At 30.4% G+C, this 27,492-nt stretch overlaps 1 protein-coding gene across 3 annotated transcripts in view; it reads left to right on the top strand.

The window, feature by feature from the left end:
- Positions 1-27,492, top strand: part of LOC142330634 (fatty acyl-CoA reductase wat-like) — a 283,198-nt gene that overhangs the window by 99,954 nt on the left and 155,752 nt on the right. For 2 of the 3 annotated variants that reach the window (XM_075376060.1, XM_075376061.1), the window contains exon 1: positions 23,605-23,877. The exons of the other annotated variant lie outside the window; for it this stretch is intronic. The gene's annotated coding sequence lies outside the window, so the exon portion shown is untranslated. Of the gene's footprint in view, positions 1-23,604; positions 23,878-27,492 lie in introns of those variants that run through there. 3 annotated transcript variants of the gene reach the window in all.

Genomic DNA, 27,492 nt, shown 5'->3' with positions numbered 1-27,492 from the left:
ATTTTACAATTATTAGCCTACAAATAACACATATGATTACAACCGCGAAGGGAGTGCATTGCACTCTCCAAAAACTAGGGCCTTATCAGTCGCATTCCTGCTAGTTCGAAAGGTCTTCAGTGGAAGACACGTCCGTCACGACAGAGGTTCACGATCTTATATATGTTTTCGAGGTCGCTGATAACGAATTTTAAGTCAAAATTTACGAAGGAGTTTAACATAGTTTGCAAAAATTTTAAATTTTCAAAATTATTTGAAAAAAGTCTTTTTAAACGAAGTCAGATATTTATGTACATAGATACGGTTCCAGTATTTGTAATAAATTATATCCAGTTTGCTAAAATCATCCATATATCGCATAATTTTTCACATTTTTTTATAGTAATACATTGAAATGAAAATGTTCATTGTATTTATTCAAGTTTTTTATGTTACTAAATGAACTTCGTAATTAGGTTTGAAAAAATCCATCATATTGCCAACATTTTTGCGAAATTTATTGCTATGTTTTTTTTTTTATGGTAATATTATTGAATGAAAAATTTCATGTAAAAATGAATTTTTATCCAATTTCCTTATATTGCACATTAATAATATTCAGGTAGTATCTCAAACATGGACACTATGAAAAATAAAACGTTTTTGTGTTTAACTGCTGATATTGTAACTATTTAACGTAGGATCTTCAACTGCGATGTTACTTCAACAGTGATAACTTAAAACAAAATTTTTTGAAAGATATGCGTACATAAAGCAAATACATAGTAATTGGAAGTTGCGAAATTGGACACTACTTTATTTAGTTTATTTTCAATAATTATTGAAAGTGGTTACAATTTTTATGAATTTCCCTACTACTTCAGTTACTCTAAAGTAAAGTCTGAGTTTTTGACACCAATCAACACGAATACATAAAGTTTACATGTTTAATTTTAAACTTTTAAACCGCTCCGTCTGCTCGACTTTCCTGTTGAAGAATACGTGTGATAAAATTGCTTAATGCTTGAAATTCCTCCACTCCGGACAAAATAAGTTTGGTGATGTTCTCGACTGCGTATTTTGTCCGGAGTGGAGGAGTTTCGAGCAATAAGGAGTTTTATCACACGTATTCTTCAACAGAAAAGTCGAGATGACGGAGCGGCGAGGTGATGAGGGACAGCCCCCTGCGGAGCTGCCGTTGGTCGGTGCTTGAACTGATGGACGGTATTGATGAGGCAACGGGACTCCCCCGTCCCTTCGTGGAAAAGGCCGAAAACCGGTGTGGGTCTCCTTCACGGGGTGGCCACATTGAAGCTAAGGCGTCAGGACTGAAGGTCGGCATGGAAAAGTCTTCTGAGAGGCCAAAGAACAAGACCGGTTGGATGGGGTGAGGTACAGCTCCCTGCGGAACCGTCGTTCGTCCGCGCTTGCGCGGGTAGGCGGCGTGATGATGCACGGAAACTCTGGATTCCCCTTGACCAAAGACACCTCCCGGGGCCGTGTAGTTCTTGATTGCTGATACAGCCCCGGGAGGAGGAGCTGGTGAGGTGGTTAGGATTAGTCAGTAGGGCACGGAAATACATACGCATCTTAACAGTAACTAGCGAAACCTGTTGCGAGTCCGACACTTCGTCCGACTGGGATTCCACCTCATAAAAAAAAAAAACCGGAAAGTGTTTTTTTTTTTTTTTACCTTTTTTTAGTTGCAAACTGTGGAACTCTAGAAAAATCAATCAATTTTAATTTATTATATCTTAATTTGAAATATATTTCTGAGACGATTCAATTTTGTATTATCAAAATCGATTTAATATAATGGTTTTAACTTTATTTTGAACTTCACGTATAAATGACCTATCTCAATTATAGTAGCTAACTACTTAATATCTTTGCTCATTAACTTTGTATAATAAGCTTAATTGCGTTCTTATCTACTTACGTAACATAGTTTCTTTTTTGTCAAACCGCGTAACAAACCTACAACTATTAATATCCCATATAGGAATTTAATTTTTAATCACAATGGCCACCTTTTAGGGATCGTGAAGCACTGTGGGACGGATTAAAGAGAAATGACGTCGGAGAAACACGCAAATGTCTTGTTAACCTCCCCGAGAATAATCCAAGTAAAAAAAAACAATTCAAAACCTGATCTGCAAAGAACCGGAACGCAATTCCCAAGTCTGTGAATCTTAAAAAAATAAAAAATAAACAAAAACACATAACCGCCATTAAATATTAAACACCTACCTGATAATTAGAGAGATAGCAGCAGTAAAGGACCGATGTCAGACCCTGCGATTAATAGGGGGATAAAATATCCCCAGTTCCGTTGTGTTTCGTTTCGCAGTTGTAGAACTTCTCAGAAACAAAACATTTAAGAATATTTTTCTCTGCTCCGTTAGTCCACACATTAGTCACGTCATCGCACGTTCTATATACAAATAGATCTTAACTTGTCAAACTTTAAAACGTCTAAATACATAAATTAACAGGAGTTCTACATGAAGTGTATGAAATACTATCGACACTGGTAACAGTACAATGGAGAGGAGAGTTTACAAAGAGACAGGTAGCAAGAAGCCGACCACAATTCATCTCGAACCCGATTTTAAATAAGATTTTTAAACTTGGTTGAATAATAATTATTTTCTAATTTGTCACCAGTATTAGGAATTTTAAATTTAAAAAATGTGAAATTATTATTATTTTTTAAATTTTTAGTGTGATTGTTTTTAAGTTCGTTATCTATTTATTTTAAAGGTTAATTTAATGCTGCAGCTGATCGAATAAAAAAAAAAGATCCTTCTAGTCGAATCACACATTCACCCAAACTACATATTCACAAACACATACAAAATAATTTTTTTTTTACTCAAATTATGGAAATTATAAAAACTTATGACTATTAAAAAATTCTCATTTTGTTAACTTTAAATTCATACTCAAACTTTTATAATTAGAATAAAATATTATCATTTTTAAAATTAAATTAACTATCCAATGGTTAGTAATAAAATAAATACAGAGTGTCCCATAAATTTCCATATACAGAAACAATAAACGTTTTTCTTTTTGAAGGCCATGATGTATCAAAATAACTCCAGCATGCTAAGTACAGCTGGAGTTATGCTTATAATAGCGTTGGTGATACGTTCCTTGCGATGATTTCTGTTTTGTATATTTTCCTGATACATCACGGCCTTCATAAAAAAAAATTTTCCTTTGTATGGAAACTTATGGGATTACGTTTTCTTCAGCAATGGAGGACACGCGTCGAAATGTATTTTCAAAACAATGGTAGTTATGTAGAGCATATTTTTTTTTTTTGTTTTTCCTGTTTAGCCTCCGGTAATTCCTGTTCAGATATCACGTCAGAGGATGATATGTATGAGTATAAATGAGATGTAGTCTTATACAGTCTCAGTTCGACCATTCCTGAGATGCGTGATCAATTGAAACCCAATCAACGCGTCTGGTGGTGATGTGTTCTAGTGGTGAACGCGTCTTTGGAAAGACGGGTTCACCACTAGAACAACCCGGTGGGTTATGTAGAGCATATTAATAAATAAAAATGGTTCTCATAAAAAAATATTTATTTTTCTATTAATGGAAACTTTTTGGACACCTGTATTAAACTTTAGCAAATATTACATTAAAACTTGCTTGATTAATCGCAGACAATATTTTGACATACGAATGTTATTAGAAAATCTTTTACAGAAAGTATTAAATAAAACTTGACTGGAAAAGAAGAACGCAATTAATTTACTTAAAATTTAAAATAGGAAGTTATTTCAATTGTTTAATTATCATTACCGATTAATTAGTAATTTAAAAATATAAATAAATGAAAAAAGTTGTGTTGAAGAAATAATGTGCACAAAACAATAAAAACGAATTTTTGTATCAGTGTTTATAGAATAACAATAAAAAATAAAAGAAGTGTTAACAAAGAAAATTATCAAGTAATATTTTTAGCAATTTTAATCGGAACAGTAAAGTTATTTTGACAATAAACCAAACTATTGAATAAAACATAAGGAGGGGGTAATAGATTCATAAAATCTTTCAGAGAATATTTTTAATTTAAAAGGCTATTAAAAATGTTGGTTTCCTGTCGTTATTCAACAATGAAGTTTTTATATTATTGTAAGCAGTTTTACAGCTATTTAATTCCTGTTTATTACGCAAATTTTTATAAGTTTGGTTACTAAAAAAGTTAATTTTGTGAGCAGTTTCCAAATAATGTTGGGTGCGGTCAGTGTTTCATAATTTATGTCTATAAAGAGTAATTTTTTTTTTTTTTAGTTTGGTCTACATACACGAAATCGCAATTTATTGTCCTTTGTAAATAAATGCCTGCTCGACGGGTTTAGTTTTCGTAGGCCAAAGACCAATTTCTTAGCTGGACCCAATTTAACTCTATAACTAAAAACTTTTTAATAGAGACTTATTCCTTTAAATGTATAACAAGTAGCTAATTAATTTCTAGTTAGGTACAAAGTATAGATAATGGTAATGCGTAGAATATGGCCAGTAAAGTGGACTAATATTGAGAAATATATTGTGTCCATTTTGGAAGGTCATCGGTTCAGTTATTGAGCGGTCTGCATTGAAATACAGTTTTCTTGTTATTTTTTTTCAAGGTAAATTTTAGAATTATGTCGATAATTAAACAAAATATTTATTTATTTAAATAAAGATTACTTCAAAACACCTAATTAAAAAAAAAGAAGCAAAACGGTTACTCTTCAAATATGTACATGAGTATTAAAAATAAGTAAAACTTATTGTGTTTTGACTGAGAAATTACCAATTAGTATCGTATTAATCAGTTACGATTTTTAAGATAAGATCCTTGATCTGAGGTGTACACATAGTCAATCCAACTTTCTATATCTTTTCCGATGAGTAACTTGTATCATTTTCATCTTAAAAAAGCTGGTGATCAGATTTGATACCTCAAATTTTCATTTCATCAATAAAAGTTTTTACAAAAAAAAATTGAAAAAGAACCCTTTTGAGTATTTTTAAACCTCGTGTAAAACGCAAAAAATATTGATAGAATGCCCTGTTAAATGGAAAATAACCAACTTTTTCTGTTATCAGCGCCCAGTTTAGGTTTTATCAAACATGATTTTCCAGTTATTGAGAAATTTGCAAGGAATAACTATTACCGTCAAGAATGATTTTTTTAAAAGTAAAACAAGGTGTACTCGTTTTGATAAGTTGGATAAGAAAGTGTAAGGAAAATGTAAGTTAAAAAGGTAAACGGGGTTACGAAGTGTTTTAAAGAAGAATAAGATCTTTTTAAAGTAAATTCTATAACTACCGCTGAAAGGAAAACGAATTTTACCGACCAAATTATATTTAGATCAGTGGTTGTCAAACATTTTTGACTCTGGGAGCCCTTGAGTAAACCAGATTTTTCCAAGGACCCTATGTCAAATTCTAACAAGTGCAATTTGCGAAATAGTCAATCATTTTTTTGCAAAGGTTACATAAAAATAAATAAAACACATTTTGTATCATAAAAAAGTGTAATTGAATAAATTCAACTAATTATAATAGTTAGTGGAATAAATGAGTCTCCTGATCGCTACACTTTTTTTTGAAGTTATAGAGTTAAATTGGGTACAATTACCCTCATTTCCTTCCCCACATTAATTTTCGCGCGATACTTAGATTTTATCCCGGAAACTTCCAAAAATTCACCATCGCACAAATAAGAAATCACCAATAGAATTTAAATACTCTGTTTTATCACTTAGGCAATCAGATTCTCTTCTTCCTCAGCAATAGATTCAAAAAGAGCAGTGGCATTAATGGATTTTGAATTGCAAATTTTTAATGCAAATTTATCGATGATATCATTTTGAAAATATTTCTCAAAGCAGGTGATTAGCGTTCTTCAAAAATGGATTTCAAACCTCGAGAGAAATCAAATCTATTGGAAGACAAAAATTATTGCTACAAGGGGAAATATTCCTTGTCTCAATCTTCATTTATTTTTTATTTTCCATAGCTTTAGTATTTGTTACCAAAGCCAATCTACTTTGAAAGTGCGTGTTCTTTTTCCTGCAGGGAGAAATTAGAGCATTCATCTTTTTAGAAATTGAAATAAATGTGCTATTTTTACCAAAAAATCTTCATTCACAAAATGTTCGGTATTTCATTTATTAAAAAAAAAAGGTTTGGTAACAAGAAAAAAAAATTATTATCGCAGGTCAAATATGCGAGGTAACACATTACCACCAGAAAGCCATAGCGAAGTGCTGTAGCACTACAAAAACAGGGGTTCGGATCCCACGTCCTCAGATGATTTTTTGAAAAATCTTCCCTTCAACAGCCGAATTTTTATAAAGTGTTCTACATTCACGTAATTTTCTAAGAACTTGGTTCTATGTTAGACTCAGATATGTTGATAAGTTATGCTTCCTTGTGAGTAATGCAATGAGTTCAGAGTACTTCTGGTGCTTTATCAAAGTAAAGGATTGCAGGCTTCTGTTCAAAGGTAAGAGCCTGCAATCCTCCGTAACAGTTACATAAAGAGCGTGCACCATCAGTACAGACACCGATGCACTTAGTCCCTTCCAAACTGTTTTCGGATCGATGATTTCGGACCAATCTTGAGCCTGGAAAGAGAAGGCCTAAAGAAGAGAAGGTTTTCTTTAATTTAATTTTTTTTCACCCTATCCCCCGGGCCGGATCCACAACAAAGCAAAGCATAGCCCAGAGGATTGTTCACTCAAACGGGCCTCCCCGTCCGCCGGCCATAAGTCTAGTCCGATAGGTCAGCCCGCCGGTTAGATCTTTTCATTGCCTGCCTGTAACCCCTAGGCCGGGGTATCCAAGCCCGACTATATCGTACCTGAACACCACCCCAGAAGTCGGGACTCGGTATTGACGCCAATGCCTCTAGTTAGAGCACCTTGTGTAGGGCACTCACACCGTGTCTCGGTCTTTTTCGCGAAGGGACGAGGGAGTCCCAATGCCTCATCACTGCCGCCCATCCGTGCAAGCACAGACGAACGGTCTTTAATTTTATTGCCGACTACAAACCGTACGTAAGAAATGAAGTGACCATCATTATTATTATCTGTAGCCTCATCCAGCTGCAAGCCAAATTCCTTCTCTTTTACTTTTTAAATTAATTGATCTTTGAGGTCCTGTGCTGCAAGCTTATTCTGCTACTGATGGTGTTATTGAACAAAGGGACGTTTGAAAATAGCTTTCCAATATACTTTCCGATGATAATATTCACCATATCTACAGGAGCAGGCAGAATGAGTTATTCTCCGATTGAATTTTGTTGTTCTACGTGCTGTCTTGTAAAATGCTAGTAAAGTATTGTTTGGTACTGATGCCTAATTATAAAAACTACCTTTTTGTTGATTTAACTCTTTCAACTTCGTGCTAAAGTAATGACGAAATTTACTAACCACTCCGGGATTAGAAGTTTATAAATGGCGTTTTAACTTCTTTAGTAACAAGCACACAAGTACCAAAATTTTCATAAACAGGTCACATTGTGACTTCTCTTTGTCATTGACTTCCGAGCAACATGGTAGCAATATATGGCAAGCTAAAAGGAATGTGAATATTGATGGGCGATGTACGAACGATCTCATCCCAGACATTAGAAGCTTGCTAGGCGCCTCATGGGTTTTCCCTAACAAGTACGTAACTCAGTTTCTTACCGGTCACGGGGCCTTCAGGAATAGACTGGCTGGCCTGTCTACTCGGTCTGTTGGATTCGGGTCTGTGCCCGCAGTGTAAGTTCAGGATGATGCCTTTTATCTTCCATACGTCATGTATTAGTGCGATCTGGAGCCCATCGCAGTAATTTTTCGACTAGATACCTTCGGATCAACGCATGACGTCAGTAAACACTGGGGCTGAACGGTCAGTGGTTGCAAAATATCTGAATCGTTTGGTTAGGGAACTGATTGAACTGTTTGCGGAGGGAAACTAGGGGCTGCTTGTTCTTGTTCCTGCGTACATTGATTTGTTATGATTTCTTGTTTTGTTAGTGTTATATCGGTTTTGGTTGTTTTGTTGTTAGTTTTATTTTCGTATTTTTGTGTTTTTTCGCGTTTGTGTCGCATAAGAACTCACTTTACCTTTCGGGTAGGTAGGTGATTCAGTTCCTTTGACTTCTATATTTTCAGTCTTGCTTTAGACTAGAGATGTTTAGAGATTTGTTTTGTTATTTTTAGTAATAGCTGCACCGATAGGAATGTCGTCTGCGACATTCGCATTGGTAGCGTCCTGGGCCGAGGCGAGTGAGAGATGTCATATGCCGAGGTTTAAACGATGACCTCCAGTAAAACCCATCAGGGCTAGGTACGGTGGGGGGTTGGAGGGTGTCTTCTCCTAAGGGATCAGGATGTCGACATAAAACTAGAGTTCAAATAGCAGACATAAATTTTTGATTTTTATACTTCTTTCTAATCTTGCCACTGGTTGATGATAGACCATCTTCAAAACTGCGTACGGTTTTGTAATTTCGGTGGTTTTCAAATATTAATGACTATCGCTTGTTAAATATGTATCGTTCTTCTTTAATTTTCGGTATGCTAAAGATTTTTTGGATGACTGAGTTAGAAATATGCCAAGGTGAATTTTGTCTGTGCGAAAAAATCGGATTAAAACAGTTGTAGAATTTCAAAGTTCAAATAACTTTTTTTTGTTCCCCACAGTTTAATTCTCTGTCAATGTAATTTAAGAGTAAATTTTTATATTCGTAAATCTGAATTTTCTTTTGAAGTGAGAGATTGAATTTAAAAAAAAAAAAATTGGAAAAAGACCATAAAATAAATATAAAAAGTAATATTAACAAGGTATAGTTGAGAGAACAATGTGCTGAACAAACCTTTTTTTTTTAAAAAAAATAACTTGAAAATTTTTGTTATAAGACTCGTAAAGTCGTTTTTTATCCAGCTCTCAAAAATTACGTGGATTTTCACATCTACTTGTTATAACTAAGGATCAGAATCATAAGGTCCAAGAAAAAAATAAATTTTTGAGAAACTATTCTCCTACAATTTGCGTTATGTATATAATTTTACAAATTTAGTATAATTTCACAATTAAGCGAATTATTGGTTAAATATGCAATAAATCTATATTTCTTAAAAATATTTCTTCGGAGAAAATTGGGATATGGTGAGATTAGCAAAAACAAATCTATATAAATTAAAAATATGTTTATCAAAATCCTATGTAAAATAAGAATTAAATAATTCACCGAGAAATCACTACGAGAACGGTCCCAGAGAAAACCATTAGGTTAAAGGTGAAAGTTAAACGCAGAAAATAATGTTTTTTTTTTTTTTTTTTTTTTTAATAATGTAAAATTAAACTTAGCCGCTGAGAAACGAACTGAAAATTATGAATGATGTATCCACTCCTGTTATGTCAAAGGAGTCGCAAAAAAAACAAAAAAATAAGTTCATTAAGGGAAGCGTTCCATCAAATGCATCTCATCATGTAAGAAAAGTAAAAATCGGCATATTGAAATTCAAATTTTTATGAAAAGACGTCACGTATACTTCATTCTGCTCTATACAAGACACCAACTGCAAATTTTCATGAAAATCGAAAATGTGTTAGACCTACAGACTAAACGACAGTAGAATTAAAAAAGAACCTTTCCTTGTTTAGTCAACAGTTTGCTTGAGTAAACTGAATATTAAAAGTTATTAATAACTCGTGTAATTGGGCCAAAACTGATCGTATTGTAAACATTTAATATATTTTTACTTTCCCGTCTAGATAGCGCTAAAACAGAGCTGTAGCTCTAGAAAGGAAACTAATATAATTGGTGCAATTTGGCGTACACGGTTTTCACTGGATCTTAAATTTTGACACCTAAGAAGCCCGAAAAATAAAAAACCGGATGGAAATTTTCTGGATATTAATGTATGCGCGCACGTGTGTGTGTGTGTGTGTGTGTGTGTGTGTGTGTGTGTGTGTGTTGGCCTCTAAATCACCTTATATCTTCAGAACTACTGAACCGATTTTGACCAAACTTGGTCAGCTTACTTCTATGAGGCATTCATGCCACTAAATTATCAATTTAATAATTTAGCAAAGTATCAGTATTTCGAGATTTAATTAAGGTCATATCTTTTTTAGGAATATTTTTAATAATAAAAAAAAATAATTTAATAAAAAATTAAAAATTTTTTAATAAAAAAAAAAATAAATTAAAAAATAAAAAATGTTTTGAAAAAAAAGGTTTTTGCTAAATCGCACCCTCACACCATAAATTAAGTGAAATACTTCTAATTACTGCTGTTTTGTGACGTCACCGGTGAGCAGTAGAATTAAATAAATTAATAATATTTAAAATGTAAAAAAGTAACTCGGTCTGGCTGGGTCTCGAACTCGATCGCCCGGTTGACTCGGTACCTGGTGAGTTAAGGCTAGCGGGTACACCAGTCTGCCGACCGTACAAGCAAATTTGTTCTCACGCCCTTAAGTTAAAATCGTTGAATTAAATAAACAAAAAAAAACATTATATTTAAATAAAATTATAAATATTTTAAATTAAGTTTTATGTATATACGAGTGTAAGCCGTGCGTGCATAAGACATAACCCATAGTTATAGAACTTTCCCGGTTTTAGCCGGGTGACGGACAAGTCCTGCAACTGTGTTGTCAGCTTTTTTTGTCCTCAGTTAATATTTTAAATAATTTTTTATTATAAAAGTAATTTTTTATATTATAAATAATAACTAAATTTACGTAATTGTTAAAGACTGAAATAAAAATATTCTTCTTCCTATTTTGGTTTTTGAATTAGAAAAATATTCTGTCAACCATCTGTCACTCATGTAGATGATATTTATTCGTTTAAATATCTATTTCGAGTAAATCGGTAAATTTCTTACATGTTTATATCACGATAAATATAAATAATAGATTATTAAACTTAATCCAACATCTATTGCCAAGTAAAAATTCATACTAACTAAATGGATTACGGTTATTGGTAGTCTGCATACAACTCCTAATAAATACAAAATTTATAAACGGTTTTCTCCCTATGAATTTGACGTAAAGGATTATAATAGTTTTGACATAAATACTGTAACAATAAAATAAGTAAGAAACTGAGAATGGTGATGGTTTTGAGCTTTTGGTAACTGAAGAACCGTACATCATAACAGTGTATTAACTCTGTCAATAAACCCTTTTTACGTAGTACGTGTAATATCATCTTAGCCAACATTTTCCAACTTAATATCTATTGATTACAGATATGTATTATGATTAATCGGGTTCTTTAATTAATCTAAAACATCAAAATCATATTAAACACTGAAAATAATAATTATTATGGTGAATGATAAAACACAAACAGAAGACAAAACGAGAAAAATTATTCTCGTATACAATGCTAAAAAAATATTACAAAAGTAGAAATAAATAAAATTAACCTCTATTATTTACATTACTAATTTTTTATCTTTCATGGAAACTTTTACATCAAATTCACATTATAATTAATTAATTATTAATTAATTATTATTATTATTAATTAATTATTTAATTAATTTAAATTACTTGAAAACCGCGAATTGCAAGTTAATTATAACTCGATGTAAAATATAATTGTTATAATATAATGGTGAGAAACGATTAAGTTATTTTAACCTTAATTAAAAGAGAAGTATTAAACTCTATTATTTAAATTAATATTTTATCTTGCAATAATTAATCTTCTGTTTTATGATTAAGTTTCCATATTCTGTCTTTGAGTAATAAAAATAACATATTGAATGTAATTTATTGTACGATAATCGTAGCCTTTTTATTTAATTTTTAAAATCAGATGTTTTATAAATCAAACTGGTCAGGGATGCGTGTGGAAATTTCACAAATTTTTCTTCCTGGCGTAAAATTTATAACCTCGTTAGCTTATTGCTTAAAGTAATTTTTAGAGCAATTAAAGTAATTATAACATCAAATTATAAAGATTGTATAATATAATAATAATTTTTTTAATTATTACGAGGAAGTTTTCTGTAACGTAGATTAGTGCATAAATATATTTCTGAGATCTAAGTTTGTACATTGAGACATACAGTGAAGGTAACACCCGATTAATTCTGAATGAAGTTTAACAAATTAATTAGCGATTGATTGCTGTAACCCTCACGTATATATGATTAAGGAAAGTGTAGTTAATTAATTGAAATAATGATTATTTTTCCTTACTTCTATCCTGGATTTAAATAAATATTTTAAAACCTCTAAAAACTTTACCGTCAAACAATCGCCGACCCACTGAAATGACCACGATATCTGATTCTTTATTTTCTCTCTCGTTGTTATCATTTAGAAAAAGCAACTCTCTGATCGTCTAATGGAATATGTTCTAAAATACCAAAACCGAAAATATGAAAGATAAAATAAATTAAGATTGAGCAATACGTATACATAATAAATAAAAAATATACCGACGGATGAAACAGGAAAGAAACAAGCAGACTGCAAAGGAACGCTTAAGTCCTTGCCAGTTGATATATCTTCCATCTACCTTCAACCGTTAGGGAGATCACGGTGATTTTAAAAAGGATAAGTACATCGGTGATCTACGACTTTTCGTCATGGTAAATTTATACATACATACCACAACAGACAAAGCAACTACCCAAGAACAAACTCGGTGTAACAAAAGGAACATTATTACCCGTTCTCAAAAATATGTTTCGAGTAAGCCAAACGCCAAAGAATTGTAAACAGTCTTGGTGTAAAAGAAATCCATTCATCTGATAAAAATTAAAACGAAAGTTTTTGACCGATTTTATGTATATATACCTTAATCATTACTATTGTGAGCGATCTGGTATGATAACTAAATTACTCCTTTTAACCGTTCTGTTTTTTAAGAAAAAATATCACGAAAAATCTACGAAAATGAAATTGAAATGCATTAATAAAGTGTAACATTCTTCATTTTGGTCACAAGAGTGATGAAATCATTACTTTCAGTCAGGGGCGTATCCAGCTCAAAACGGAAGAGAGGCGGCTTTTTGAATTTAACTTCTTTCATGGGGAAGGGTTGTTCTCATGATGGATGGATGCTATGCAATAATACACAATAAAAAAAGGAAGAATAAAATATCTATTTAAAAATAAAATAACTTTGTTATAATAGTTTGCGAGGATTAGATGCAAACTGTCGAACTACAACTTCAAATAATTGCTCCTTGTTAGCGAACCCGTTGTGAGTGAATACGCATTTAAACTGTTTTTACTAGTGGTGCTTCTTATTCATGTTTTAGTTAGACGAAGGAAGCTAAATGATATAGTACGTATTGTGTATGGCTGTAAAGCAATATCTGTATAGCCTTCCTAGTCGGGAATAACGACTTGCTCTTTTTTAAAACCACATTTTGCGTTTTCTGTACGTTATTCTATATTTGAACCGCAATTCCCTTTCTTCTTCTATGCCTTCTAAATTGTAGAAAGTTGCCCAAGATGAAGTACTTTCACTCCACTCGTCCAATAAAACACCTCTCATGTTATTCAGAATGAAATTTATCAAAGAAAATGTATTTGTCTGCAGAAAATCTACCTTTTACAAATAATATGATGGACTTCAAATAAAGAATTGTTACAGATCTTTTCCAAAATTCAAATGAATTTGTGGCAGATATATCAATATTGAAATGCATCGCAGTGTCACCCGCTTCTTTTAAAACGGTAAAACGGCAGTCGTGACGTTCACCGCATCTTCCCGATTAACTCATAGCATATCAAGAATAGTTTGATTGTTCTGGTTGGCTTTGGCTATGTCAAGTGTCTTCAGTTCAAGTGCATTTTCTACGGGTTCCAGTGTAGCGGAATACTTAGCAGTTAATGTTACTGGTACAACAAATGCAGATCTGCACGCTGTTGCATTGATTTAATAAGCATTTTTTCTTGTTGCTGCATTTTTATTTTCAGCAAAAGTATATCTAATGCGTCAACAAAATCAACGAAGTGATCCTTAAAAACACGGTATTTCTCTGACCACCTAGTCTCATACAGTTTAGGAATGCTAGCAATAAGCTTGCGTCGTAAAACGGACTCGCGAAAAATGTGATTATCTCCTTGATAGTTTCAAATTTCTGGGATAACGTTTTAGTCGTTCATGACAAAGTTAAGCTTGTGAGAAGAGCAATGGAAGTATTTTTGGAAGAGCAAAGGCTTTTTTGTATTTTTTTCTCAAGATCGCCTGCACACCTTCTTTCCCAGACGTGGTGGAACATCCATCAAAGCCTAATCCCAAACTCTTAATGGGGTCTAGGTTTGAGTTTGTCACAAAATCTTAAATGGCTTTGGCAATCCTCACGGCATTAAGTCCTTCAAGCTCTAAAAAGCCTAAAAGTTCTTCGATTTCGTTGGCATTTTCATCGGAGAAATGTAATCCAATAGAGAGCTGTTCTTTACCAGAAATATCCGCCGTTTTGTCAAATAAAAAAAATTAATATTTAATCGAATTGAACGTAAAGCGGAGAACTTGAAAACAGACACAAAATTAAATCAATTTTCTGACATAACTCGGCTATTTGCTAACCGATTCTAAAAAATAAAGTGTGATTTTGTTCAAATAAAAGGCTTAATATTTTAGCAAATAACATAAATTTTGATAACTTATATTTATGGAGATGTAACGGATTGAAAAATAAAAATGGCCGCCATTTTATAATTTGCGAAGGTATTTAAGTCCTGATTTTTTGCTAATTTTGAAACTTTATTACAAAGACTCTTATAAAATATTAATGTTATTCCTCGATCCGAACTTGAGATATAAATTTTTATATAAATATAACATAATGGCGGACAGAAGGAGAACGAAGGAGAAATTACCATTTTTCCTAAGGATATTTTTTGTTTAGTTTTACAAATATAATCCGAAAAAGTATACCCGCCCACCATTTTAGAAATACTCTGGATAATACAGCCTTTATTATCGATTTTATTGACGTAAAACAAAATTTTCGATCCAAGAATAAACATTTTCATAAAAAATATATATTTATACTTCCTAGAAAATGTCTTTGTAAAAAAAAATTATTATTTTTGTTTCAAAATTGTTTCAATAGTGTACGAAATAAATAATCTTTTATTTTGATAGGTACACTAAATAGACCACGTCAGGAATATGAACAATTAATTTTAAATAAGAAATTTTCCGATTTCTATGGGGGAGTGGTTGCATCGCGGCCCTTCATCCGGAGCCCGTGGGTTTAATACCCAATCAAGCATGACATTTTTCATACGGTGCAAAATCTTATTTAGATATTTTCACATACAGGTTTCAAAGCTTCTGTGGTAAATTAATGAATTAATTCAACAGTAAAAAAACATCCGATGTGGACACTACATGACTTCCTTGTACGCCTATTAAATTACATATATTTTTCCTTACATTTTTTCATATTTTTTTTTTTAAAGTTCGACTCGGTCATCATTAAACGTTTTAGTCAGTATCGATTCGTCTCGTAATTTCCTTATGTTCTTCGGAGAACCACTTGAACCCGTCACCACTTTCTAAATCAGGAAAGACGGGATCTTATAAAGGGAGCCGCTTTCCTTATTATTTCGTAGAACCACAAAACTAACATTTTTATATTGTAGACGGGATGCTTCACAATTCAAGCTATCATCTCTTCAGACAACGCTGGGCGATTCCTTCTCATTAGTTTATGTTGGTGGTTTTTTTATCATAGCCGTAATTTAAGGACTAGAATTTTTGGTCTCACAAGTACCGACAAAATGCAGAACTACCTGTGCAGAGGTCACGAGTACTGAGGCTAAAGATAAATACAACTGGGTTCGTCCTGGTGCCCAGAGTACTCTCGGTAAAATAGGATTTCAATATTAAGATAAAAACCCACTAAAATACAAAAAATAAAAAATGTTGAAAAATTACCCTCTTTTTTTATTTAGCCTCCGGGACCACCGTAAGTAGGTATTACTTAGGAGGATATGTTTGAATGCAAATGAAGTGTAATCTTGTACAGCCTCAGGTCGAGCACTCCTGAGATGTGTGGTTAATTGAAACCCAACCACGAAAGAACACCAGTATTCACGATCTAGTGTTCAAATCCGTTTAAGCGTAACTGCCTTTACTAGGATTTGAACATTAGAACTCTCGACTTCGAAATCAGCTGATTTAAGATGATGGGTTAACCACGAGACCAGCCCGATGGGCTATGAAAAATTACCCATATTTAAATAAATGTACTTTGAAAAAAAAAAAATTTATAAACTTTTTTACCACCAAAACTTTTTAAAATATTACGTAAAAAACATTGTACTGCAATAGATATTTAAAATAAAAAAATTACGTGCAATTAAATTAATTATTGAAAAAAAAAATTGCGTACAAGATTTGATGGCAATCAATATAAATTTGTACCTATTAAACTCGGTTGAACCTATCACACAAGTTATTTGGTTTAATAGGAATTTTGGAGACGTGCCAACTTTTATAAACTTGCTTTTATTGGGACCTTGAGATCTCAGAACAACGGTCAATGTTGGGCGATATTTGAATATTTTTAAGGTGTAAATCGCATAAAAAATTTCTCACGTGTTTTTCATTCTATTTGTAATGCTGAAATCGATTTTTCTCCCAATAAGATTATAACTTTAAAGAAAGATTTTTAAAAACCATTTTTTTTTTCAAATTATAAATTATCCTCTCGTCCCCCGTTATTTAACACCAAAGAATTTTATACTTTATAAATGACATACTTAAACATCATTACCAATTATCTGTTAAAGAGATGAATAGAAGTTTGCAGATGATCGCGTAGAATGATGAGTGTTAAATCTGGTTTCATTCTAGTAAAACTAGTTGTCGTAATCAATTATTAACGGCTGCTCAGTTAAATCCACTTATTACTTTGTAATATTAATCGTTACTGGTTTTTCTGTTCATAAAATGCTCCAGATCTGAGACTGGAATTAACCTATTAAAGTAGCCTCGAAATATTCTAGCAAAATTTGTGTTAAAAAAATAAAATAAAATATGTATATCTTACAATAATAATAATAAACTATACGCCATTAAATCTAGCCAACAGAACTAGCAACGTAGAAGACATGAAAGAGAGCAATAAAGATAAAATTCTAGATTGGGGAAGGAAACAGCTGCATGGGAGATATCGGCACCGTCTAGAACAGGAAGGAGTTGACAAAGCAGCTTGAAATAATTAGCTTGTGTAGGGAAAGTTACATTCTGAGACGGAGGGGTTTATATTTAGCATATAGAATCAAGTAGTAGCAAAAATAAATCATAAGAGAGTTATTCTTAAAGATAATGTAGACTATGTACGCAACACAATGAAACAATAGACCATATAATCACTGGCTGTCCGATTCTAGCTCCGACGGACTACACCAGGAGGCACAACAACGTGGCAAAAATTTTACACGTAGAACTCTGTGATAGATACAAGTTAGAGTTTCAAATATGGCCCTGCTATACTTATGAGCCAGCCTCCTTTTTGGAGAACAACAACGCAAAAATTTTCTGGAACCAGAGAATTGTAACGGCAAAACCCATCGACTGTAATAAGCCAGATATAGTAGTAGTTGATAAAATGGAAAAAGTAACTTATCTAATAGACGTAGCCATCCCATCAAGTAACAACATCATCACTGAACACAATGAGAAGCTGCAGAAATATACAGATCTTGTTTTTTGCGGAGGGAATTTAAGAGGTCTTTAAAACTGAAGATCCAGTGGATGACCCACGCGCTAATGCAAAGGAGCGTGATAATTGACACCTGCCATGTTTTCCGGAAGGCACTTAGTCAAAAATAGCAAGCCTAATCTCGTTGGTATAAATTATTCCGAATTTAAGGAATGTCACCGGCAAAAGTAAAAGCTGAAAAAGTGTGGGATAATAATAATAAATAAATATATGTATATATAAATTAACGGATTTTACTTTTTTCTTTTATTCTAAAATATTATCATTTAAAGTCAATTTATATGATTTAAAATCTTTATGCCTTTTTGTTTGTTTCTTATTATATAATTAAAAACTACTATCCGAATACAGGTCACTATTTTAAAGTTTTATTATCAGAACAAACTAAAGTATGTATTTTAAAAAATCTGATGTGGACAACACATGACGTCTTGTACGCCTATTAAATTACATATACACATTTTTAAAAGGAAAATTACATAATGTTTTATTTCATTAATAACGTCTGATATTGTTTCTCTTTTTCTTGTTATTATTATTATTATTATTATTATTAGATTATTATTTATTGTAAATTTGTTTTTACAATCGGAGGTTAATAATTATTAATAAATCATAAATATATTGATATTTAAATTAAAAAAATAAGTTAAAAAAAGGAGATGAAGTCTGATTCGCACCGATGTGTCTTACCCTTGTAACATCCAAATATTTCATTAATTAAAATTTCATTTGGCTACAACTGTGGAACCAATAAATACCAATTATGATATATCTTTGAAAAGCTCTCAATGAGGACTTATTACTGCAGTTAAGAAAAAGTCCAAAATCTTTTCTTTTTTGTTTGATTTTGGGATTTTTTGGACACGTCTGCCCCAATCGATTGCAATCAAATGGAAGGTGCATAACTAGATGTTACAATAGTCCTAAATCCAAAATGTCAACATCCTACGTCTAATCGTTTTTAAGTTATGCGAGATACATAACAGACGTCACGTCGAAAGTAGTCAAAATGGATTCAGGGATGGTCAAAATGGATATTTCCGTTGAAATCTGAAAACCGAAATTTTTCGTGATCACAATACTTCCTTTACTTCGTACAAGGAAGTAAAAATCTTGAAACAACAAGCGACACCTCCTCACGTGATACATTTTTTTCTGTTGTTTTCGTTATAAGTCTGTTTGTAAATGTAATTTTTTATAGGTAATTAATTTACTACATACGCTTATAGCTTGTACGTGGAATACGATATAAAAATTTTGTACCGTGTGAAAGATTGCATGCCTGACTAGAATTCGAACCCGGAATCAGTCGGATGAAAGGGAGAGAGCTATTTTTCTTTCAGGTAGGTCGGGAACGCGATACGTACTGTTGTAGTGTAATATATAATGCTGGTCGTCATTGGAACTCCATATTTTATTACCTTTATGTGAAAAAGTCTGTTCCACATTCCCCCGCATATTTTATTCTGGCTAAAGGTAAAATAAGGACAAAATTATTTGTGTGTGTGTGTGTGCGTGTGTTTTGGGTATTTTGCTTGGTAGCTTTGGAACGCGTAAAATCATGAAATTTTATTCACATATTTACTGGAGTACTTTCGAATAAATTTTTCTTACAGAAGTTGAGGATTTTTTTATCAAAATCATAAATTACCAATTACTTTTTATTTAATATTCACCCCCTCCCAGAAAAATTATTTATATATATATAAAACAGTTTTTTTATCTCTATCTTCAGAAAAGGAGTTAATGGGAATTTTGTATCTATATTTTCTACATCAGTACTCCTTCAAACCGCTGTAAAAATATTTTTCCCATCGTACTGCAATGGTCGGTGGTATTAAAAAAAATGGATGTGGACACTACATGATTTCCTTGTATGCCTATTTAAAAATATATACTCATTTTTTTTTTTATATGAAAAGTACATAAAATTTTGTTTCATTAATAACTTCTGATATTTTTTTATTTTTTATAATTGTTATTGAACTATTATTTATTGTAATTTGTATTTACAACCAGAGATTAATAATTATTAATAAATCAATATATTTAAATGAAAAAAAAAAAATGAGATGAGGTTGGATTTGAACCGATGTGCTCTTCCTCTTGTAAGATCCAAACATTTCATTAATTAAAGTTTTATTTGGCTATAACTCTGGAACCAATGAAAATAAGTACCACTTATGATAATATCGTTGAAAAGCTCCCAACGAGGGCTTATTACTGCACTTAATAAAAACTACAAAATCCAAATTGTTTGAATTTTAAGCTTTTTTGGACTTTTTTGGCCCAGTCGATTGCAATCAAAAGGGGAAGTGCACAAATAGATGTTACAACAGTCCTAAATAAAAAATGTCAACATCCTACGGCTAATCGTTTTTGAGTTATGCTAGATACATACGTACAGACGTCACGCCGAAACTAGTCAATATGGATTCAGGAATGGTCAAAATGAATATTTCTTTTGAAATCTAAAATTTTTCGCGATCCAATACTTCCTTTGCTTCGTATAAGGAAGTAAAAAGATTTTTTTAATTTAAAAAAATATTTTAAATTTAAACCTATCTTGCAAGTTACCCATGGCATTTAAAATGTAGAAATTCTAACTTTTGATAGTCCTTATTTTTAGTATTACTTGAAAAAAATTGGCCAAAAATTTCCGTTCAACTTTCATTGAGCCCTCCACAGCTATAGAAACAATCAGTTGTTTTTACTTCCACAGGAAGCATTGTGATGCGAAAAATTTCGATTTTCAGATTTCAACGGATATATCCATTTTGACCATTCCTGAATCTATTTTGAGTAGTTTCGACGTGACGTCTGTACATATGTATCTCGCATAACTCAAAAACGATTAGCCGTAGGATGTTGAAATTTTTTATTTAGGACTGTTGTAACATCTAGTCGTGCACCTTCTCTTTTGATTGCAATCGACTGGTTCAAAAGTGTTCAAAAAAGCTCAAAATAAAAAAAAATTGGATTTTGGTCTTTATCTTCACTGCAGTTATGTCTTCATTGAGAGCTGTTAACGGAAGTCATGTTAACGGAAATAATGTCATGTGATTAATGTTATTAATGTCATATTAATCATATGACATTTAATTAATTCTCATTTAATGAAATGGTAATAAGAACTAAATACATTGATTAGTTATTAATTCTTATTGTTGTGTCAGTAACGAACGACAGCTTTATGTAAACGTAGTGATATACTGCGATATAGTACTACTTATATTAAAACAAATGTATTTTAAACGTAATACAAACCGAATGTAATTAAACTTAATACACGTATTTTAAACTGTAATTAAACGTTTTATGTTATCTCAAGCTTAAATAAACTAATAAGAAACTTAAACTGTGGATCTTACTCCATATTGTCTATTTTACTAACAAGAGCTTTCCAACGATATATCATCATGTGGTACTTATTTTCATTGGTTCCAGAGTTACAGCCAAATAGAATTTTAATTAATGAAATACTTGGATCTTACAAGGGGAAGGCACATCGGTTCGATTCTGACTTTTTTTTAAATTTAAATATAATAATTATTAATAAATTATTAACCTCTGATTGTAAAACATTTTTTCAATAAATAATATTCAATAATAGCAAATAAAACAAATATTAAAAAAATCAGGATTTATTAGTGAAATTAAATATTATATACTTTTAAAAATGCGTATATGTAATATAATAGCTTACAAGGAAGTCATATGGTGTCCACATCAGATTTGATGAAACAACTGATTATTAATATTAATTGAAAATAACTTAAAATCGTATTAATTTTATTTATGCATTTGTTTGTCTACTTGATAATAAGTATCGCTATAACATTTAGTAACTTGTTTCGCTTTTGTTTTCATTTTGTCGATGGTTACATCGTCATAATTTAAAAACATAATATTAGATACATGTAAGACTTAGATTTATTTTAAGAATAATAAAGGGACTTTTACTGTTAACTAATATTTCAGGGAAGATTGTTGAATTAATAATTGTATAAATATTTGATGGTAATAAAAAGTAATATTTTATCAATTTTGTAACTGTCCACTTTTATTAATTAATTCACTTTCTCACTTTCAAATGAATACGTTTAAATGAAGTGCTGCAAAAAATATGTATATGTAATTTAATACGCGGCGTACAAAGAAATGATGTGATGTCCACTTCAGATTTTTTTTTGTATCTATTATTTTATTTAACTATAATCATAAAATTAGAAATTAATAGTTTTATATAAAAATGTTTACATAAAAAAAGAGTTCATAATTTTTGATTTTGTAATGAAAGGAATTATTTTATCGTAAATTGTGCATAAAAAATTAAATAAAATTTAATTTCCCCTCACGGTTACATATTTATTAATAAAATTTTAATTAGTACTAAGACAAATTATTTATTAATAATTAACCATTACTTACGACTCATCATAAAAAAAAATATTTTTACGTGTTTATAAATTAAAAAAGTAAAACCGTTTTATAGATGAGAAATTTTATTTCATCCTATAAGATACTCCAAGTTAAAAGCGGGAAGACAGCTTAAAAATGTGTATAATTTGTTTTCCTCATTCCGCGGATATTGAAATCAAAATATTTGTGACGAAGTATTAAGGTGTGGCGCCTTAATACGCGCCGCCTTATATAGAATTGGAGAAAATAATAAATTATTTCGATACATACATCATGAGAATCTTCAGCTAATCACAGAATATCTCCCATTATAAACAAAATTTAAGCCAATAAAACTACATTGAAGACTAATAGACATTTTATTTTTAAAAAATAATAAAAAATTTATGGATGAAAGTTTTTTTATAAGAACATTCATTTTTTTTTTAAATTTAAATTTTCTTTAATGTAAGAATATTATTCTCATGATTTGTTTTTAGGTTCGTTCTGTTATTATTATTATTATTGTTTCAAGTCTTTCTTGAAACAATTTCTTATCAAAATTTTTGGCTAATTTATTTCATATAATAGAGTTCAACTACCTAAAGAGTGGTTCTTAGGTGTGGCGACTAGCTGAATTGAGAGAATAAAGGGATTAGATCTTTTTTTTCTTTTTTTACAGTGTGTTTAGCTTTGACTTGGACTGCCTTACACTTGGGTACTATATAACCTTTTAATCAACAGTTGGTTTTATGTTTTTTCTTATTTTATATTATTTTATTTACTTATTTTTTTCAAATTCTCCTTAATATTTATTTTTTTAAGTTTATTTTTTTAATTTCATATTTTAATTTTAACAACTGATAATGGCTGTTTAATAGTCGAAATGCGCTGTTAGTTTTAGATTTTAATTTGTTTGTAAATAGCTTTTTATTTCTAAAATACTTAGAAGCATAATTTAATCAGTAAAATAAGTTGTTTTTGTAATATTTTTAATCAAAACTTCCCTTAATTTTGAATAAATCTTCTATTTAAAACGTAATACATATGCAGTCACAGGTATAGAGCATATAAAGTAAATTTTTTATACCTTTTACTTATTCTTTATTTAATAAAATATATTCTTCCATCTCTTTTCAGTTCTATTTTGAACTAATGCATCTATATAATAATATGTTTTATAACATTTTACCAAGGTGTATTTATTTTCTATTCTCAATATTTTTATTTATTAATAAGTCTAAACTATTTTTAACCTAACATAGGTAAATTCTGGTTTAAAGTTAATAAAAAAAAAAAACAAAACAAAACGAAAACTGTCTAAGCAAAAGAAAACCTGTTTATTTTATCTTTTTAACTAGTTATACGTGGTAAGGAAAGGTGATACCAACCTACGTTTTTAACATTAAGAAAATAAAAGTAAATAAATAAAGAAGTGGGAAATAAAATGGTTGGCAACCTGGTGTGGTCAGAAAGTACTCACGTATATAGAGGTTGAGATTCTGGAGTGGTATAGTAGGGAAGGTCGGAAATTCCTGTGTTGCTTTAAAATAATATAACAACAGCAGGAACTACGCGACTACTGCCGGTAAAGAGTTGAGTGGAGTTAAACGAGAGTGTATTACATATTACTTCTTTCTCTTGAATAGTCCAGTATCTAACAGTAGTTTAATACACAGTGCGTATGTAATAATAGAACTTACAATTTACTAATTCGCTGTCTACCGATTTGTTTTGTTTGTTTTTTTACGCAGTCATCAAAACGGTGAGTTTTATTTTTATTAATTATTTAATTTCACTTAATGTATAATTAAACATTTTATATACACACACACATTTTATATATATATATATATATATATATATATATTATGTATCTGAGCGTAAATATGTTCACACTTGTTTGTCAGAAGAGATATTAATATTAAAAAAAATAATGTATTAAAATGTAGTAATTAATATACGTCAATTAAATAGACTAATTAATTTCATTGTGTAAATATTAAAAGGTTAAACAATAGTGGTATAAAATAACAATTATTATAAATCATATCCTTAAGTGTAATTTCACAAACTAATTACTTTTTAAATCCACCGTCTTAAGTAAAAGATTGGTAGCGTATTTACTTTTCAATTGGAAGGCTCGGGGTTAGAATCCCAGTAATTTTTTTAATACTTTACTTTATTAAATTCTCAAAATTATATTCTCACACATAAGTTTGTGTTTATATGCGATGAACTGATTTGTAATCAAATTTGAAAAATAAAACTAAAAACATTTCAAATAATTAAAATTTTGTCATTCATACACAAATCGTCGAATGCAAATAATTCAAATCAATTTTTAATTGGCTTTAATAAAATTAGGAAGCTGTAAATATGACCTGTTTGTTTTTATAAACGTTCGATTGTTACTTATTAGAAAATTAAAGTCATTCATAGATTTTTAACAAATTTTTGTTGTGTTTTCCTAATGTTTCGTGAATTTGTTGTTGTTGTTGTTGTTGTTGTTGTTGTTATTTCTATTGTTTAATATTGCACTATTAGAAAGTACTGAAATTTTTTTGATTGATTTTATTCTATGTTAACAGTACTATATATATATATATATATATATATATATATATATATATATATATATATATACAGGCAGCGAAAAGCCGTACTCATATTTTTGTAAGCTCACCCATATCTACGAAAATTAAATTATTATTTTTTTAAATAATAATAAAAATTAAACAGACTTAAAAAATAATATTCTTTAAATTCTGACTTTTTTAAAAGTAATCTATAATTAAAAATCATTAAATAGAAGAATTTCGTATCTTCTCGTCAAAAATCTTTACGATTAAGTTATGAACTGGATTACTGGGCATTCCTCTAAATAGCAATTGTGAAAAAAAAAAATGGAACCTTGAATGAAAATTTTGGAAATATTTTTAAAAGAATGTATTTTAGATTTTATTTCGTCTAAACTCCTGAAATCTTTTACTGAAACACAGTTCCAGTTAATAATCATAAAGAAGAAATTAAAACGATCACCCGAGAAGGTACGCAGTTAGTAAAAATTTCTCAAGAAATTCATTTAAAATTCGTTTATATTTTATTATTAAGTATTTTTAAAGTGATGAATATTTCGTTTTTGTTTGTTCAAGTAATTATTGAATAAAAATTGTATTCATAACAAGGAAATCACAAAAACAAATACTTTTCATCCAGAAATATTTGGATTCTTCCCCTTTATTGACAATAAAACGTTAAAAGTTTCTTGGTATACAGAAATAAAATACTAAAAAATGGAAACTAGTAAGAAATAGAAATTACTTATAGAAATTATATAAGAAGTCATGTGGTGTCCACATCAGATTTTTTTAAAACTATTCTAATAATAATTTAATCAGAATTATTATTCTGTAATTTAAATATTAAGTTTTTATAATAAAGCAAACATGACAACACATCTTCTTCAAATGTGATTTGAAATAACCGAATTATAGAAAAAATTATTAATCAATGCTACGATTTAAAAACTGAAAAATAACTAAATTAGTCAAATATTTTAAAAATTAATTATTTTGTGCACAATTTATACGACTTTTTTTTATATTCATCAGGATATTACGAGTTCAAGTTATTAAGCCAAATTTTTTTCCTTAACGACCGTACTAAAATATGTTTATATTTTATAATTAATTTATTATTATTTTTGTTAAGTTTTATTTTATATTTTTTATTGTCTTAAAAAGCTACAAAACTTCAGTAATTATGAAAACTTTCTTATTATTATTCTTATTTTTTTTTTGGCCACAGTAATTATTTTTACAATCATTTCAATTTATCTGCACCATAAGTAACTTTGTATATAAAAAAAGAAGTGATATTCAGAGAGAGATTTCCATTGAATTCTCTCGAATGACTATATATTTCCACATATCGTATACACTATACATATACAATAAACATAAATAAATACATGCAAAAATAAGACCAAAGAAAATTGATCAAAGTTCATAGTTCATAAAATAAAAAGCAATTAAAACACCAAAACAAATCTTATTTATCGCACAAAGAATAACTAATCAAGCAAAGAAACAGTAAAACAAATCAAAGAACCAACAAAAAGTAAGTGTTGAAACGAAATGAAGAATTTTGGCGATGCACAACACTCTAGGGTAGTTGATTCACCTCAAATCCCGCAGAACTTGTAGATCTAACACATGCAATCGTGTTAGTCACCTAACATCCTCGCTATTACCGAAGAGGTTAACTTCGAGCCAGTTCACATGTTTGTTTAGTCTTATTTTATATTTTGTACCCAATCACCGATCTTCTGTCAAACGGTTGGCAATCACAGATAATTGTGTATTTCAGTGTTTTTCGTAAACCACGGCGTTTCTGTTATATATCTTAATAGTTTTTCTGGAATCGTACGACTTCGATGTTACTCTCGCTAGTCCTACCTCAAAAAGTTGGAAAAAATCGGTAATCGTAAGTCGAAATCGATTTCAGGACCAATGAATTCAGCAGTTGCTTGTTAGATAATGATAGTTGCGTCCTTCTGCTTAGCAACCAGTATATATATATATATATATATCCTTGAATTTAACGTTAATTTCCGTCTTTCTGTCTGACATGAATCCTCCACGTCGTCGTTGATCCAGATGCAGTCCGGTGTATCCTATTACATGCTGTTAGCATGTGGGGTATTTATTATTATCTTTTTAAAAAACACTATTATTTTTTTTGATAAAGTCGAATGTTAAATATCGTTTCAAAAGAAAATTAAGGTTTTGTAATATAATTAGACAAAATTTCTCTAACATATTGTATTTATCTTTTCAAGAGGTTCAAATGTTCGAAGTCGTTACTTTAAATATTTTTAACATTCTATAAGCGTGTGTGAAAATGCTATGTCTGTCCCGGGTTCGAATCCCGGTCAGGCATGGTATTTTCACACACGCTACAAATCATTCATCTCATCCTCTGAAGCATGCTTAACTGTTGACCCGGAGGTTAATAAAAAAAAAAATTCCATAAATAGTTCTTTTGCTTTTTTGTTAAAATTAAACCTAATTCATCGGTTTTGTACCGGAAATATGATTTTAACATTATCCGATTTAACTTATCAACCGACAGAAATATACATTAGTTTTCTTTTCTCTTATATAGAATTAAAAGTGGGATTCAGGTATAATTTATTTATGACATTGGTCACTAATAACACACTTTTAAAAAACCTTGAAGTTTTCAAACGTTATTACCCAATTAAATAATGCAGAAACAAGTTTAACATAAATCAATAATCATTTATTAATTTTTAATATGGTTACTCTTAGAACATTATGCAGTTTATCAAGAATTCTTTTAATGCCGATTATTT

The sequence above is a fragment of the Lycorma delicatula genome, chromosome 9, assembly GCF_047948215.1.
Source record: "Lycorma delicatula isolate Av1 chromosome 9, ASM4794821v1, whole genome shotgun sequence".
NCBI classification, from domain to species: Eukaryota; Metazoa; Arthropoda; class Insecta; order Hemiptera; family Fulgoridae; genus Lycorma; species Lycorma delicatula.
Note: the sequence above shows the minus strand (reverse complement) of the source record. Positions and strands in the feature narration are given on the sequence as shown.